Source organism: Mastigoproctus giganteus, chromosome 14, assembly GCF_048544385.1.
Source record: "Mastigoproctus giganteus isolate SK-2022 chromosome 14, ASM4854438v1, whole genome shotgun sequence".
In the NCBI taxonomy this organism is placed as follows: domain Eukaryota; kingdom Metazoa; phylum Arthropoda; class Arachnida; order Uropygi; family Thelyphonidae; genus Mastigoproctus; species Mastigoproctus giganteus.
In genome coordinates this window covers 94226231-94245403 of record NC_143588.1, presented here as the reverse complement: position 1 = coordinate 94245403, position 19173 = coordinate 94226231, and the positions used below count along the sequence as shown (strand labels likewise).

At 38.3% G+C, this 19173-nt stretch overlaps 1 protein-coding gene across 1 annotated transcript in view; it reads right to left on the bottom strand.

The window, feature by feature from the left end:
• Positions 1–19173, bottom strand: part of LOC150075391 (uncharacterized) — an 83205-nt gene that overhangs the window by 34415 nt on the left and 29617 nt on the right. Inside the window, exon 2 of the mRNA XM_090388471.1 lies at positions 10584–10717. The gene's annotated coding sequence lies outside the window, so the exon portion shown is untranslated. The remainder of the gene's footprint in view (positions 1–10583; positions 10718–19173) is intronic.

Here is a 19173-nt window from a genome sequence, read left to right as displayed (position 1 = left end):
AACTGGTATGCATTTCCTCTACGTTATTAAACATAGAGGAAATGCATTGGGGAATGCAAAGTTCAGGAGTTCACCGGAGAGTGATTTAGATCAGACATCCCTGGTGATAAGGAGGTGATTATCCCCTTGTATAAGGCAATGGTCAGGCCACACCTTGAGTACTGTATACCGATCTGGAGGCCTCATTTTAAGAAGGATGTAGAGCTGTTGGAACGAGTACAGAGAAGGGCAACAAGATTAGTGAATGGAACAAAGGGTTGCTCTTACAAAGAAAGGCTTAAGTTTTGCAAATTAGTGTCTGGAGACTACGCACCTGCAAGGTGATCTGATTGAGGTGTATAAAACCTTGAATGGTTTGAGTATGCTTAATGCTGATGGAATTCTTCCTCTTGCTCAGAATAATCACCTGAGAGGGCATAAATTCAAATTGAGGAAAGACAGTTGTAGGGTAGATGTGCAGAAGTTTGCCTTTAGCCAGAGGGTGGTTGATTGCTGGAACAAACTTCCATCTGTCATTGTAGAAGTTGATAGCTTAAATAGATTCAAGGTAGAACTAGAAAACATTTGACAACTATTCCTTCAACTTGTTTACATAATTTCCAAACTGGTATGCATTTCCTCTATGTTATTAAACATAGAGTAAATGCATTGGGGAATGCAAAGTTCAGGAGTTCAGCGGAGAGTGATTTAGATCAGTGGATGGGTGAAATGGGAAGGGTGTTTTTTTTTTTTTTTTGGCTGATGCTATATAAGCTTGCTTTTTTGCATCATGTGCCTTTGCTAATGCTAATGTGTTCAGTTAGGAGCTTCTTGAACTGGTTTAGTGAAATGGAATTTTTGATAGTTTCAGGAAGATTATTCCAGGTTTTTGCACCTCTGTATTTTATATTTTTCTGACCTACGGCTTTTCTAAAAAGCAGAACCTTCAGGTTCACTTCATTTCTTAAATTATATAATATTCCTTCTTCTTCTATTGTTATAAAAAAGGATCTGAAGAGAGGAGGAAAGTTTGGTGTTTTCAAAGCATTGCAGACAAAGACAAACCCCAGCTTTCTGTAGCAGTTGGTAGATGCTTAAGAGTCTTGCTTCCTTATATCTCGAAGTCACCGATGCATTGAACAAACACATCGATTGACAATTGAATTGATTCCCGCAAGGTTTTCTTGACAGGTAGTACCCCATGAGATGATTCCATAAGTGAGGTGAGGCTGAATTAAGGAAAGGAATACTAATCTGAGAAGGGAAGGAGGCAGAGGGACCCAGGCAGAGGCTCGGGTGAGTATTCCTGCTAGTGATGAAAGTCTTCTTTCGTAAGGTGATCATTTGTTTATCCCAACTCAGCTTATCATCTAGCCAGATTCCTAGAAACTTGGTATCATTTACCCTTTCGAGTTGGTTTTCTTTGTATGTTATTTTGAAATCAATATTTAATGGTTTATTTTTCGTACTAAACACCAATATTTGGATTTTTCTGGATTTAGTATTAGCTGATTCTTTTGAAGCCAACTATGCATTACAGAGCAGGAATTTTGAGTTGAAGCTGGTTAGGGTCTTTATCAGTGATCAGAATGGAAATGTCAATGGCATACGCTACTAGGTGGGAAGATGAAAGAAATTCATTAATGTAAAGAACAAATAGGATAGGTCCAAGAAGTGAGCCTCGAGGTACTCCCATGGAGAAATAGCAAATTCTGAAAAAGACTGATTTGTTTTGACAACAAATAGCTGATCAGTAAGGTAGTCTTCAAGAAGAAGGTGGTTAATTTTTCCTGTCAAGCCAAGATTGTTGAGCTTGTTGAGTAGGATTTTATGATTTATGCAGTCAAAAGCTTTAGATAGGTCTAGAAACAGTGCTATTGTGTAGTGACACTTTTCAAGACAATCCATGATCTTAGAGCAGAAGTCAACAATTGCCAGGTCCGTGGATCATTTTGAAAGATAAGTGTACTGTTATTGATGGATAAGCTGATTGACTTACAGGAAGCCCATGAGTCTGCTGTGAAGAATTTTTTAAAATAATTTTGCAAAAACTGAAAGTAGAGCTATTGGATGAAAATTAATTACTGATAGAGTTGCAGTGTTTCCCCTTAGGAACAGGAACAATGACTGCTTTTTTGAATTGAGACAGGAATTTACCAAATTGTAAATGTACTTCAGTGGTGTAAGAATTGAGTTAAGGACCTTCTTCAGCAGAGCAGGAGAAGCCATGCTTCTTCATCAAAGCCATGGGCTCCCTTTACTTTTAATTGATGTCCTGCTTCTAAAATCTCTTGATCTGAGAGTGGAGCAAGAAAAAAAGAGCTCCTCACTGAGTGGTTGGCAGATTCTCTCATTGCATTGTCTCTAGAGTTATTTTTGTCTTGAAAAAGGTTATTCATACTTGAGATAATATGATTGCAGAAGGCTGTGGCTTTTTCCTGGTCATCTGAAATGAGTACTTTGTTCTTGACTGTATCTCAAACATAGCTCTGTGATTTCGTTTTCCTTCAGTAGTAGCTTGTCCAAAACTGTCCACTTTCTTTACTTGTAATGATGCCTTTAAGTTGGGAACTATAATATTTTCTTTTCCCCGACAGAATACTGTCGGTGATTTTGTTTCTGTACATTGTGTATTTGTTTTTATTTGCCTCCTTTCATGTTGCTCTAGCAATTCTTGCAAGTTTGTCCCTTTTCTTTAGCATGTTACAAATTTTGTTTGAAATGAATGGGCATAATTTCCCTCTTCGCCTGGTGGTCTTTTTATTACCTGGGCTCCTGATATATGATGCGTATTTTTCGTAACTACTTAGGATATGCTCAAAGAAGTTCATTGTGATTTCAGGATCATCTGTAGCAAGCATCCTATCCCATGAAGACTGCTGGAGGTCATAACAGAGCATATTGAGAGAGCATGGAGTGACAGATCTGTAAGTGTGCATGATCTCTTCCACAATTGCTTCATTTTTTCATTTTTAATTACCATTAGGATGGGGCGATGATCAGAAATAGTTGTATCAAGTACTGTGTAGGTGAGTGAGCGTTCTCCAACTGTGAAGTCAAGAAGGGAATTGTGGGACTCTCCCATTCTAGTTGGGATATTTCCATGAGTCAGAAGAGAGAAACCATTGGAAGAAATGACATTTAGGAGGTCTTGCACTTGAGAGAAGAGCTTTGAAGTACGTTACTACTGAAGTCTAAGGGGGCTTAGAGGGGAACAGGTATCCTGTGTGTTGTCAGACACTCAGCCTAAAACACTGATGGATCCAATATCTCTCTATTACAGAAGATTTAGGAGAAGTCCGGTTGGCCAGCCTCCCTAAAATCCACTCATGCACACCTTCTCGATGGTAAGCCCTGTTACGTCACTTAGGTGGCAATTTGAGGTGGTAGATGACTTTCATCAACCGGTGAAATACCACCACTTTGCTTATTGGAGGCTTGAAGTGGTGAAACCCATGTTTAGTCTCTAGAGCCAAGTTTCCGGCACCCCTCCCCTCCCCCCATACTTCTCCTTCAACCCAAGCACGGTACTAAGTACTATAGGTTTTGATACCTTTCGTGTTTGGGGTTTTCATAAAAAAAAAAAAAAAAAATGAACATGTAGAGTGGTTCTCTTCAAGACGCCTGGTCAGCGTGACGAGGAAAAGACCAAACCCTCCAGCATATGACAACACGACAAAACAAATGGCCCTCATTCCCCAGAAGCTTTCACTCTCCCTCTTACGGCAGCAAGAGGATCAGAGTGGAAGCAGAGGGTGCTAAGAATCTCTGGGTATGACCAGGCTGCCATGCACGGAAACTGAACTTGGCCTGTTATAACGTAAGATCACTCATCGGTGAAGACAGGATATTAGAGCTGGAAAAGGAATTAGAAAATGTGAATTGGAATATCATTGGTTTGGCTGAAACAAGAAGAAATTAATCACTTATAAGTTTATCAAGTGGAAATCTGCTGTACACCAATGGAAACAGTGAAAGGAGTGAAGGTGGAGTTGGGTTTCTGGTCCATAAAGATTTTAAAAACAACATTTTGGAATTCAAAAGTACATCACCAAGGGTGTCAAGACTAATACTCAAGCTTTCTAAGAGGTACAAACTAAAGATTATAATGATTTATGCACCAACATTGAGCCATGATGATGAAGAGGTTGAAGAAATGTACACCGAAATTGAGAGTCTTCTAGATGAGCAGAAAACCCACTACACTATTATTATGGGGGACTTCAATGCTAAGGTTGGAAAAAGGCAAAACAGTGCAGAAAGAGGAACTATAGGAAATTTTGGAATTGGTGAAAGAAATAAAAGAGGTGAAAGACTTGTGGAATTTGCAGAATCTCAAGGACTGTCAGTAATGAACACTTTTTTCAAGAAAAGGGTGAACAGAAAGTGGACATGGAAGAGTCCAAATGGATTAACAACTAATGAAATCGACTTCATCCTCACTAACAGAAGATATATTGTGAATGATGTTACCATCCTGAATAAGGTAAATGTTGGAAGTGATCACAGAATGGTAAAGATGTACACTTGATATAGATGTGGGAAAGGAAAAAACTGACTCAAGTAAATAATACAAAGGTCTTTGAGATAACAGAGGAGGAGAAAAAGCAGTATGTACTGGAACTTAAGAACAAGTTTGAGCTTCTGCAGACTGATCAGGACCAAGATATTGATGAGGAATATTACAACTTTCTGAAAGTGATAAAGCCCAAGAAACCTATAGGGGGAAAAAATCCAAAGAAGAAAAAATTAGTCAAGAAACACTTGTTATGATGAACCGAAGGCTACAAATGAAAAGCAAGATTAACACTGACAAGGAGAAAATTGAGTATACTGAGTTATGCAAAGTCATTAGAAAGAGACTCAGAGAGGACAAAAGAAGATTTAACACAAAAGTAGAACAAGCATTAAGGGAAAACAAAGGACTTAAATCAACAGCCATGGGCAGTAATACAGAAAGACAAATGATACTGAAACTGAAGAATAGCGATGGTGTACTTATAAACAGCAGAGAAGCATAATTCAAATAGCAGAAGACTACTATAGAGAATTATACAAGGAGCAAGGGAATGATGCCAGTAGTGGGGAAGATGGATTGCAAAGTAGCAACACATACGACATACCCGATATTCTTCCTGATGAGGTAGAACATGCATTGAAGAAAATGAAGAATCAGAAAGTCCCAGGGGAAGATGAAGTTACTATAGAGTTGTTAAAATTGGGAGGAAGAGACATAACACAAAAACTGGCAAGGCTCTTCACATAGTGCATTAGAAAAGGTGGTGTGATGCCTAAGCAGTGGAATAATGCAATCATAGTTTTGCTGCATAAGAAAGGAGATAAATCAGAAATTGGAAATTATAGACCAATTAGCTTGTTATCCCACATCTACAAGTTGTTCACAAGGGTCATTACTAACAGATTAGAAAGAATACTTGATGAGAATCAACCGAAAGAGCAAGCAGGCTTTAGGACAGGATTCTCAACTATGGATCACTTTCACGTAATATCACAGCTAATGGAGAAAGCAAATGAAAATAAAACACCATTATGGCTGGAATTTGTGGATTATGAAAAGGCATTTGATTCCATAAGGCAATGTTTCGGGCACTGGAAAGACAAGGCATAGATACCCCATATATTATGATTTTGAAGAAAATATATGAGAGTGCTACCTCCTTTATTAGACTAGACAAAGACGGTAGGAAATTTAAAATCGAGAAAGGAGTTCGACAAGGAGACACAATACCTCCGAAGCTGTTTACTGCTGCCCTTGAGGAAGCTTTCAGAAGATTAGACTGGTTGCAGATAGGAGTCAATGTGAATGGAGAGTACCTAAACCATTTATGATTTGCAGATGACATTGTGGTCATAAGCCACGATCTCAAAGAATTAGAGGAAAATCTTAATCAGTTATGCACAGTTAGTAAGGATTTTGGACTAAAGATGAATATGGCTAAAACAAAAGTAATGATGAACAAGTATGCCACAGAAAGGGAAATAATGATTGAAGGAGCAGTAATTGAAAAGGTGGAGTCATATACTTATCTGGGACAAGTTATTAGCTGTAATAATGATAAATGGCTGGAAGTCAAGAGAAGAATAAATTTTGGATGGATAGCATTCAGGAAATATAGTCACATACTGAAGAGCAATATCCCAGTTTGTCTGAAACGTAAAATAATGAACCAATGTATACTCCCCACTATGACTTATGGAAGTGAAACTTGGGCACTCACCAAAAGAATGGAAGAGAAGCTGAGAACTACACAGCGAAGAATGGAACGAATTATATTGGGAATCAGACTGTTAGATAAGAAGAGAAACACGTGGATTAGGCAGCAAACTCAAGTAAAGGACATTCTTATCAAAACTAAAGAACTAAAATGGCCTTGGGCAGGACACATAGCTCGAAGACATGATGACAGATGGACTAAGAAAATAACAGAATGGTACCCAAGAGGAGCTAGGAAAAAACCTGGAAGACAAAGGCGGAGATGGATAGATGAAATTCATGAGTTTTTGGGTAGTAAAAGGATGGCCAGTGCTCAAAACAGAAGGAACTGGAAAGTTGCTGGAGAAGCCTTCATCCTGCAGTGGATTGAAAATGGCTGATGATGAGGAATACTGAAGTCTCCCATCAGCAGAAGTCTAAGGGATTTTCTTGTGAAGTGAGATAGAATATTGTCAAGAGTTACAAAGAAGCTGTTGACTGAAGCTGAGGGAGGTCGGTATAGACACCCAATCACCAAAGAGGCAATGCGGATAAAAGTGATTTCACAAGCTTGATCAGGCAGATTTGCAAAGCATTGCAGATGATTATGAACATAAATAACAACTCCACCCCCTTTAGAATCACATCTGCAACTGTGAAAGAGAGCATAGTCTTGAAATCAGATTGAAACGTCAGGTGAGAACCAGGTCTCAGTACAAACCATCAGATCTAGATAGAGGGTTCCATGATGTTTTAGTTTTTTATTTATTTTTTTATTTTAGTTAGTTAGTTGTTGGCGCATCGGCTTCTGTGGCCATAATGCACCTCCCAATGTTTTTGCAGTATTCTGATCCAAGCCCGAGGCGGGATTCGAACCCGCGACCTTTGGGTTGCCAGGCAGGCACTTTACCCCATCCAGCTAGCCCAGTCAGCCTCCATGATGTCAATTGAACAAGGATTTCATCAATATGTTATTATTATTATTAGCAATATAGTGCAAAGAAGCCTGAGGCTTATGCTGCACCAAGCAAAAAAAAAATTCCCGAGTTACTCTGAGTGAGAGAGAGAGAGAGAGAGAGAGAGAGAGAGAGAGAGAGAGAGAGAGAGAGAGAGAGAGAGAGAGAGAGAGAGAGAGAGAGAGAGAGTGTGTGTGTGTGTGTGTGTGTGTGTGTGTGTGTGTGTGTGTGTGTGTGTGTGTGTGTGTGTGTGTGTGTGTCAAAAGTAGAAGGGAATCACCAAGAAAGAGAAGAATGATGTTATCCCAGCTCAGGCCCTGGGTGTGCCAAGCCCATACTCACCAGATGTGAGCCCCTGGTTTTACAAGACTGCAAGAACTCATACAGAATATAGTTATTGCATCTTTTGATGCTGCAGGGCATAATTTATTTGACTTAATTGTTGGCAAGTGACAGGGAAGAAAGACACTTTCACAAGAGTTAGTCATTCAAATTCTGGTAGGATGAAGAGATAGATGAATCATTTGTAGACGTTCTTCCGAGTCGGAATTCCAGAACATCTGAAAAATGCATGAATTGTCATTCCCGTTGACTTGTTTCAATAGCTAAGTCACTGGCTGATGATCTAATACCAGGAAGAGGGGGGCATCCATAGAAAGGCTGAATAATGTCTCCCTCAGGCCAACAGTGATCCTTTAGTAATAGATCAAAGTCATTTTATTGACAATGAATATAGAAAGAGCTGTACGAATCTTTAGAATTCATTTTTATTACCTTTACTTCTATCTCCAGTTGAGTTTTGATATGCTGCTCTACTTCTGTACCGCACAGTTGGGGCTCGAGTCTACAGACGAAAATACCCTTGGTTGAACTTTTAGTTCTGGGGACTGCTCAGATTGAAGAGTTGGTAGCTGTTCCCACAACAGGAGGAGGATGTCAATGTCTTCCTGTCTGATTAGAAACAGATTGATTGATTCTGTTGTCCTCTGATGTGATCTTCACCCGCCTGGAGGAAATGGCATCTTCTAGGAGTGGATTGACACATTGATTGCCATATTTAAACGCTTTTTGATATTGACTAGTAACTGGAACATATACTGGAGGATATGGAGGTTGCTTTACAATAGATGCATAAGTGGCTTATGCTATAGGAATAGGAGTTGGTTGAAATGTGGGATTTTCCATTGGTTTCACCAAGTTGCATGTAGGACTGAAGGATCTACTGGAGGTTTGAATAAGATCTGTTAAGTCCGAAATTTTCTGTAGTAAAATATAATTTATTTCACGAAGTTGGGCATTTTCTGACCTCATTTTTTTAGTTTCGCCAAGAGAGGCTGTTGTGGATTTATGAGTGTCCAGGATTCAAAAAAATCAGTTTAGTGCTCATCTCATTTGGTTTTTCAACTTGTGAGACTTTGTGGTAAGAGAAGGAGCAATTTGTCTGCTCTGATACCACATCATGATGTATGCTGAGATTCACTGTCGGAAAATCTTAAAAGATCCGTTGGGCTTGATCCGGAGTTATTTTCATTTTTCATCTGCTTTTTTCTTCAAATGCCTGTAATTTATGCAACATGGACCCAGAAGGCGATCGCTGCCTGTGAAATCTTTTTCCAGTTTATGCATTTTATGCAGTACACAAGACTGCAACCGCATTGCATTGAAGGAAGTCTTTGCATTTCTTTTTACACATATGGCAAATAATTTGCACTTGCGGAGCTACTGTAATTAACAGTTAAAACAATAGGATCTGTTATTTTATTAATAAAATTTAAAATGAAAATTTAAGATGCAAATATAAAATATGCAATATTCAAAACAATATTATTGCTATCTGAACTACTTTTACAGTAAACTTATCAGAGAATTATAGTTGAAATACTTCAGAATTCTTTAAAATACATTCAAAGGGTTAAATGAGATTTTAGAGATAAGCTTAGAACATTCCTAATTTGAAGTACCTAATGTCACACCACTGCAGCTTAATCGGGAATCTTTTGAAAAGCACGGTCCTCTTTGTAAGAACAATGACAGGTAACCTTGCAGGCTATTATCAGATGAAAACAGTAAAGTGACTGACCTTGGTTAACCTGCAAGACAGTAATCCTCACACTGAAAACTTCCCAGCTTCATGGCTGCCTATAGAAACTATGAGATACCTTGCTGAAGCAGAACATAAATTTTGTTTGCTATTGCTTGAAAACTATCTATCAAATACTTCTTTCTTCATACATGTGACGAGCAACACTTGCTGATTCAGAGTACATAAAAATATTGGAACAGAGTCATCTCAAATCATTCATTCTAGCATACATTTGCAGGAGCACAAAGACAACATCATAGCAACTATTCGCAAAGAGATAACTATAATTAACTAACTATAAGATAATGAAATTAATACCTCAATTCTGCTACTTCTCACAGAATATGTCACTCTTATATGCATATTATATTTCTTGAATTCCCCAAATCCATTCCTTAAACACAACCATTAATGTACAGAGAGATCAATTCTTAAACTACATATTTCCCTTTTCCCTGATAATAGTCACCAACAATTCCAAATGCACATGGAAATGTTTGTGTTGCCAGATGAGTGAGAGTAAGCTCTGGCAATGAGGTGAGCAGCAGAGAGCAGAGTGAAGAATATGTTAGAAGGTCTACATTATTAATGGGGAGTGGAATTCTCCTGAAGTCTCTCTCCCAGGCAAGCTGGATGTTATCCAAATATCATGCCAATCAAAGGGATGACCTTGATAGTCACGGTTTGCAGTTTCCAGGGGCTCAACCAATAACTAGATAGCTTTTCACACATCCTCAAACAGAATATGGCTATCCAACTACATTTTCCATTATGATTATATTCAACACCATGGCCAGGTTCCACAAACTACAGATTGGGCTCCCAGAAAGGGGGAGGGGGGGCAGAAATCCCCAAAACACTCTTTATTCACCTGCTCATACCATCCCAAGGCACAAGTTGCGTGGTGTCTAACCACATTTCTTGTATCTTCAATGCTGGGAACAAAATCCAAACAGATCCTCAGAACACTCCCTCAAACCCCAGAAAATATATAACAGTGTAGCAGGTTGTAAAAATTGGAGAAATGTGTCATTTGAGGCAAATCACTACTATAAATAAAGGGATGGTAAAGTGGTGGGGGGGAGAGCGAGAGAGAGAGAGAGAGAGAGAGAGAGAGAAGTAGTAATAAAAGGCCTCTGTTCCTGCTTCTTGTGTTACTAATGTTATGTTAATGTTCACAGGATTTAATACTCAATTCCGTACTGGTTCTAATATTTATTAATGTTACTGATGTAGGTATTTCAATGATGCCAATATCGCGATGAATTAATTGGAAGGCTGAAGAATAGTAGCTGAGATAAAACACTGAAAAATGCAAGTCTTGCAAATGGTTAGTAGTAGTAGTACTTACCAATTGGGTGGAATCAAACTCAAAATAATTGATAATGAAGACTTTTGTATGATATGAAGTTCTCTGACCACTGTAGAGAGAGAGGCTGCTATGAGAGTTCATTGGGGGTTCTGTCAACGACAGAGGTAATTAGCCTGTTGAACCATAGAAGCAATAATGTTATGATTGGATTTTCAAAGGATTTAGTGTCTAGTTCCTTACTGTTTCTAATATTTATTAATGTTACTAATGTAGCTATTTCAAGTGACTGTCAATGATGTCAATCATACCTCAATAAATTATTTGGAAGGCTGAGAAATAGTAGCTGAGATGCAACACTCAGAAGTGAAGGTCTTGCAACTGGGTAGTTGTGGTACATAGCACTTAGGTAGAATCAAACTCAAAATAGTTAATAATAAAAAGGATTAATGTCTGATATGATGTTCTCTGAGACAGGCTACTAAGAGAGTTCACTGGATGTTCTTTCAATGAAACAGAGGTAATTTTCCAGTTGAGACAAAGGGGAAATTAATAAATTATATAAAGCAATGATTGGGCTACATCTTGAATATTACACATAATCTTATAAACTCCAATTTAGAAATTTATAGAGACTTCAGTTCACCAAATTATAACATAAACAAGCATACTGTGGGGTGGCCTGATTGAGATGTTTAAGGCTTTTGTTCTTACTTTGCTCATTGTGTTGGTGTACATATTCTCAATTCTCTCCACAAGATGTTCCTCTATCCCCAAGTTTCGCAAAACCTCTTACACGTTCTCTCTTCATGGCATCAAATGCTTTCTTTATGTAAATGCTGAGGTAATTATTAGGATTAGCATTAGGAGAGGCATATGATGCAAAAAAGCAAGCTTATACAGCATTAGCCAAAAAAAAAAAAAAAACAAAATCCCATTTCATATGTCCATTCGCTCTAAAGGTTTGTCCAGTTCTTCCTTGAATTTATTTAAGCTATCAACTTCCACGACATATGGAACTTTGTTCCAGCAATCAACTAGCCACTGGCTAAAGGTAGAGCCCTGTACAGGTGCATGGTATTAGACCTCCACTCACAGTAACTGCACCCAAACCCAACACACAAAACAAACAAAAAAGGGTGTATTAAAAAAAAAAGTGTCTTAATTTTTTATACATCAATAATAATGCAAAAATCAATTATCAACAATATTAATATTTTTATTTTATATAACACAAAATATCTTACAAAAAATGTTAAACAGAGAAAATGTAATAAAAATATACTCATAACATTAATTTTAAATACTTCTGATATGCAGAAATAGAGCAATTAGTATTAGTAATGGGAAGTGACACAAGATAGAAAGTTATACAGCATCAGCCAAAAAAAAATCCCACATCACCTGTCCATTTTCTCCAACAGTTTGTCTAGTTCTTCCTTGAATTTATTCAAATTACCCACTTCTAACAATCAAATACCCACCGGCTAAAGACAAACTTCCATGCTCTATCCTACTTCAAGACTTGGAAAAAAAAAGACTTGTTGTTTCCTCTTGCTTCAAGAGGAAACAACAAAGCATCAACCAGTAGTAGTAGCATGTGTGCAAGAAAGCAAGTGTATGAGCTTATGCAGCATCAGCCAAAAAAAAAAAAAAAAAAAAAAAAAAATCACACCATTCCCTCCAAATGCCTGTCCAGTTCCTCCTTAAATTTATTCAACCTATCAACTTCCACAACGACAGATGGAACTTTGTTCCAGCAATTAACCACCAGCTGGCTAAAGGCAAATTTCTGCACATCTATTCTACATCTGTCCTTTCTTAATTTGAATTAATGCCCCTTAGATTCATAATCTGAACAAGTGGAAGGATCCCATCAGAATTCAGCATGCTCAACCCATTCAAGGGCTTATACACCTCAATCAGATCACCATGCAGGTGCCTAGTCTCCAGCCACTGCAATTTGCAGAACTTAAGCCTCTCTTTGTAAGAGGATCCCTTCATTCCCCTCACCAATCTTGTTGCCCTTCTCTGTACACGCTCAAGTAAATCTACATCCTTCCTAAAATGAGGCCTCCACAACTGTACTCAAGGCGTGGCCTAATCATTGCCTTATACAGAGGGACAATCACCTCCTTTTCCCTGCTAGCAAAATTTCTATTATCATTGACAAAACCCCATGACCTGCCCTGGCAGCCTGTCTGCATTGCTCAGAAAACTTCATATCTGACTGCACAATTACTCCCTTTTTTTTTTCATTTTCTACCACCTTAAGTGTAGTACCACACAGTTGGTACGTTTCTCTGGGGTTACTTCTACCCATATGCAGTACTTTGCATTTGTCAAGGTTAAACTTCAGTTGCCACTTCTTAGCCCATCTACCCAAATTATCAAGATCCTGTTGCAGTAGCACACTGTCATTAACAACCCTGCCAACCTTTGTATCATCTGCAAAACTTCAACATTAAGCCTGATATACCTTCATCAATATCATTGATAAATATACAAAACAACAGTGGACCCAACACCGAACCCTGTGAGACTCCACTAATAACATTAGTCCACGAAGAGCAGCACCCATTGATTACCACCCTCTGTCTTCTCGCACTTAACCATCCTTTTATCCATTGTAGCAACTTACCCTTAATACCATTCTGTTCCAATGTGTACAATAGTCTTCCATGCGCAACAGTGTCAAAAGCTTTCCTGAAATCCTAATATATGGTATCAAAATTATTTTTTGCATCCAGTTCCTTTGTAACCACATCATAATATCCTATCAGATTTGTCAGACAAGACTTTCCCTTAAAAAACCCATGCTGTGTCTGAATTATTGCTGCAGTCTTGTATAAATGATCCTGCAATGCATCTTTAACCAGTGACTCCATTATTTTACCTGGAACAGAAGCTAAACAAACTGGTCTGTAATTACTCGTGTCACCCTTCAATCCCCTTTGTGAATTGGGGATACATTTGCACATCTCCAGTCCGTGGGAACCTCCACTGAGTCCAAGGATGCTCTCATAATTATGGCTAAGGGTTTGCTTAGTTGCTTTCTTTAATATAACTGGATAGATCCCATCCACCCCAGGTGCTTTTCTTATGTTTAACTTCAACAATTTCTCCTCCACTTTGCTCTCAGTTATTACAAAATCATTAAGTATCCTGCTACAATTTGATAACCTTCTGCCATTTTCAAACCTTAATAATTCCTCATGTGTGAATGTAGATGCAAAATACTCATTCAGTTTGTTTGCTATCTGAGCAGGATCATCAACAGTTGAACCATCGATGTCAAGTGGACCAATCAGATTCATCCCATTCCTTTTAGAGTTTATATAAGTAAAGAAATCCTTGCTGTTTTTCTTAGCATCTTTTGCCAAGGATTTCTCGTAATGTGCCTTCACCTGCCTAACCTCCTTCGTGACCTGATTACAGACTAGCTTATATCTGCCATAGGCTTCTGAGTCGCTTGATAATTTATATGCATCCCATGCATTTTTCTTCCCTGTTACGAGTCTCATTAGTTCATTAGATAACCATTTAGGCCTAAACCTTGAACAATATTTCTTAATAGGTATGAAACTTTTAGTAGCATCCACGATTAATTCCTTGAATGCTTCCCACTTAGAATTTACTGTTGGTAACATTGTCAGTTGATCCCAATGTACAGAATTTAAAAACTTTCTGAGACCACTGTACTCACCTTTACGGAAGCAAAAACCCTTTCCTTTACCCCTGATGGTAATTAAATCTTTAAGTAAATCCCACATCAGTACACTGTGATCACTGCCACCTAGTGGTTCCTTTATCTGCAAATTCTTAATACATGAATGATCACTGCTGATAACCAGATCAAGAGTATTACTCTCTCTCTCTGGTTGCCTCTCGAACATGCTGCTGCAGAAAACAATCATCCAATAAATCCACAAAAGTTTGACTAGTGTGTGAGTGACCAACCCATAAGTTCCAGTCAATATCTGGGAAGTTAAAATCCCCCATTATAAGACATTCTGATTTACTAGCCCACTCTATTTCTCTGTACAACTGTTCATTGTACTCATTCGAGTCATTAGGCCTATAATACACTCCTACTCTTATTTTTGCTTTCGCAGTGCTTATGTCACACCAAACTGACTCAACAGTGCACTGTTCATCTATATCAACTGGGTGCACTTCTTTTGATTTTATGTTTTTCTTAATTAACAGCATAACACCTCCTACCTTTCTACCCTTTCTGTACACATTGTACTCCCCAAATTCCAGTTCTGAATTCCTTATATCTGTGTGACACCATGTCTCTGCTATCCCAACAATATCCGCCTTTGATGACTTGACCAACACTTCAAATTCATCGAATTTATTTACTATACTTCTAGCATTGGTATACATGCTCCTATTCCTAGTTACCCTAACGCATCCCATATACCCACTTATTTCAGGATGACTGCCATCCGTTGCTGAAACCCCCAACACCCCTCGCTCCAGGTCACTACTTATTCTAATAGAAGTTGTGCAAGAATCACCTTCACCTCTGCCTATGGCTACTGTTAAACTATTAGTCCTTGTATCCCCCCAAGCTATCAGTTTTCCAACCCACCTAACACTGCCTCGATAGCATCAGCAAATATTCTTGCACCCTTTCTATTTAAGTGTATCCCATCCCTGTAGAAGCAGTCTCTCCTTTTAACAAGTACAGACCAGGCTGAATTCTATCCCTTGAGCCTTGCACAATTTTTCCAGCTTTCTTGGTTCAAGTGTATTCTGTCTTCTTTCTTGAATTAGAAATCCAGATGCAGAATAATCTTTTTCACTGGATACACTGCTAGCAGGAATGGAATGAGTCACAGCTGCAAAACTTGGAAAAAACTATCTATCCCCCCCCTACACTTCAACAACTGAAAATCTTAATCATCAGAAATTTATATTGGAAACTTCATTGGATATAATTTTGGATTTCATCAGGTGGAGATGCAATATTTTAAGTGCTTGCATCTCCACATCAAAGATACAGTCTTCCTTCCACCTTTTTCTTTCTGTTGAACCTTTTAATTCCAATCTTCTGGTGTTGTGTGGCAATGAATTATTTATAAAAACTGAAACTGCATGCAATCCATGAACTGCAAACATTACCCGACCCAATACAGGACTGTATGCTGAGGGCACCTTTACATTTAGTCATGTGACATACACAACTGGATATAAACAAACTGGAAGGGATTAATTGTACAACAGATGCCTGAAAATCTTTCATCATTTAGAAAATGACTGACTGTTGGAATAAACTCCCACTTACACTTATGGAGGATGAAATTTTATCTAAATTTAAAGAGAAATTGGACAAATACTTAAAAGAAATAGGTAAATGAAGTGAGTGAAGACCTAGTTAAGTCTATGGCAAAAGGCTCAAGCTATGAAAGCTATATAAAGACATTATGCATGAAAAGTATAACCACTTTTTGTACATAGTTACAAGCAAATTAGGTTTACTACTTAGTGTATCAATCTCATATTGTAGAGCACTAAAAATGAGTGCCTTGGATTGCACTACTCTAAATAAAACACACTACTGCAAAGGAGAAGTATATTGCTTTTTAATTAAAGTGTATACCACTTCCCAGATCCAGATTCCTTTGAGATCTCAATCAGTGGGCAAGCAAGCAAGCAAGCAATGTAAAGACCTGAACAATCCAGTGACAAGATATAACCACAATATGTGAGATGCATGGTGGTGCAGTAAATGAAGTAAACAAAGTTAAGTCTACAGAAAAAGGCTCAAGCTATGAAAGCTATATAAAGTCACTATGCAATGTTGGGCATAGCCTCAATGTAGCAAACCCATTTTGCTAATAGCTATGCGCAGAAAGAGGCTATGACTTATGTAGAATGACTTTTAGTATTTGTAGTGACAACTGATGCAAAAAGCAAGTTTATAAACCAACGGCCAAAAAAAAAACAAAAAAACTTCCCTCAGCACCTGTTCAACCCCTCTAATAACACTGAACAACAAATTTTGGGTCATATCTTGTTACGGGCATGAAAGTAAGTTTACTTTATAGATTTTGGGGTGTTAAACATGAAAATAATGCTTAAAATAGTAGATTGGCTCTTTTTTTTTCAAAAAAAGTAGTTTTTTATATTTATACAAGGTATTTTTTATTTATATGGCAGTAATAGTAAAGTAAAAAAGTAATACGTAGCTACAAACATACCTATATTATATCAAACATGGGCCTTTTTGCCTTTCACTTGTATTGAGCTTGGGGCACATCCCTTTTCACCATCCAAAAAAATCAGCTAACATGGTGGCATTCCATTTGCCTTTGATGGAAGCGGTCACTATGTTTGCCACTGACGGCACCACAGTTGGTGGGAAGAAATGCAGGTGTGAGTGCAAGAAATGCATCTTCAGGGAGTTAGTTTAACTTCTGTTCTGGGTAAAATAATGGAGTCGCTGGTTAAAGATGCATTGCAGGATCATCTAGACAAGACTGCAGCAATAATTCAGACACAGCATGCTAAATTTGTTAAGGGAAAGTCTTTTCTGACAAATTTGATAGGATATTATGATGTGGTTACAAAGGGACTGGATGCAAAAAATAATTTTGATATCATATATTTGGATTTCAGGAAAGCTTTTGACACTGTTGCGCATGAAAGAGTATTGTACAAATTGGAGCAGAATGGTATTAAGGGTAAGTTGCTACAATGGATAAAAGGATGGTTGAGTGGGAAAAGACAGAGGGCGGTAATTAATGGGTGCTGCTCTTTGTGGACTAATGTTATTAGTGGAGTCCCACAGGGTTCGGTGTTGGGTCCTCTGTTGTTTTGTATATTTATCAATAAATATTGATAAAGTATATCAGGCTTAGTGTCAAAGTTTGCAGATGATACAAAGGTTGGCAGGGTTGTTAATGACAGTAATGGCAGTGTGCTACTGCAACAGGATCTAGATAATTTGGGCAGATGGGCTAAGAAGTGGCAACTGATGTTTAACCTTGACAAATGCAAAGTACTTCATATGGGTAAAGTAACCCCAGAGAAACGTACCAACTGTGTGGTACTACACTTAAGGTGGTAGAAAATGAAAAAGACCTGGGAGTAATTGTGCAGTCAGATATGAAGTTTTCTGAGCAATGCAGACAGGCTGCCAGGGCAGGTCATGGGGTTTTGTCAATGATATATAGGAATTTTGCTAGCAGGGAAAAGGAGGTGATTGTCCCTCTGTATAAGGCAATGGTCAGGCCACACCTTGAGTACTGCGTACAGGTCTGGAGGCCTCATTTTAGGAAGGATGTAGATTTGCTTGAGCGTGTACAGAGAAGTGCAACAAGATTGGTGAGGGTAATGATGGGATCCTCTTACCAAGAGAGGCTTAAGTTCTGCAAATTGCAGTGGCTGGAGACTAGGCACCTGTGCGGTGATCTGATTGAAGTGTATAAGGCCTTGAATGGATTGAGCACGCTGAATTTTGATGGGATCCTTCCACTTGTTCAGATTACAAACCTAAGGGGGCATAAATTCAAATTAAGAAAAGACAGATGTAGAATAGATGTGCGGAAATTTGCCTTTAGCCAGCAGGTGGATAATTGCTGGAACAAACTTCCATCTGTCGTGGAAGTTGATAGGTTAAATAAATTTAAGGAGAACTGGATAGGCATTTGGAGGGAATGGTGTGATTTATTTATTTATTTTTTTTTTTTGGCTAATGCTGCATAAGCTCATACACTTGCTTTCTTGCATCACATGCTGCTACTACTACTACTATTATCATTAGCAGAGGCATATAATGCAAGAAAGCAAGCTTATATAGCATCAGCCAAAAAAAATAATAATAACCTTCCCGTTTTACCCATCCATTCACTCCAAATGTTCAGCCTTGAAATCATTTAAGTTGTCAATGTCAACTTCCACAATGACAGATTGAAGTTTGTTCCAGCAATCAACCACTCGCTGGCTAAAGGCAAATTTCCATACTTCTATTCTACAATTGTCTTTTGTCAATTTGAATTTATGCCTCCTCAGGTGTGGAATCTGAGCAAGAGGAAGAATCCCAACAGCGTTGAGCTTGCTCAAACCATTCAAGGCCTTATACACCTCAATCAGATCACCTCACAAGTGCCTTGTCTCCAGACTCTGCAATTTGCAGAACTTAAGCCTTTCTTGTTAAAAGCAACCCTTCGTTCCACTCAATCTCGTTGCCATTCTCTGTACTCGTTCCAGCAGCTCTACATTTTTCCTAAAATTAGGACTCCTGACCTGTATGCAATACTCAAGATGTGGCCTGACCATTGCCTTATACAAGGGAATAATCACCTCCTTAACCCTGCTAGCAAAATTCCTATATATCATTGACAAGACACCATGAGCTACTCTTGAAGCCTTTTTTCACTGATCAGAAAACTTCATATTTGACTGCACAATTACCCCCAGGTCTTTTTCATTCTCCACTAACCTAAGTGTAGTACCAATCAGTTGGTATGTTACTCTGGGGTTACTACCCATATGCTGCACTTTGCATTTGTCAATGTTAAATTTCAGTTGCCACTTCTCACCCCATCTGCTCAACTTTTCCAGATCCTGTTGCAGTAGCATACTGTCATTAACAACCCTACCAACCTTCATATTGTCT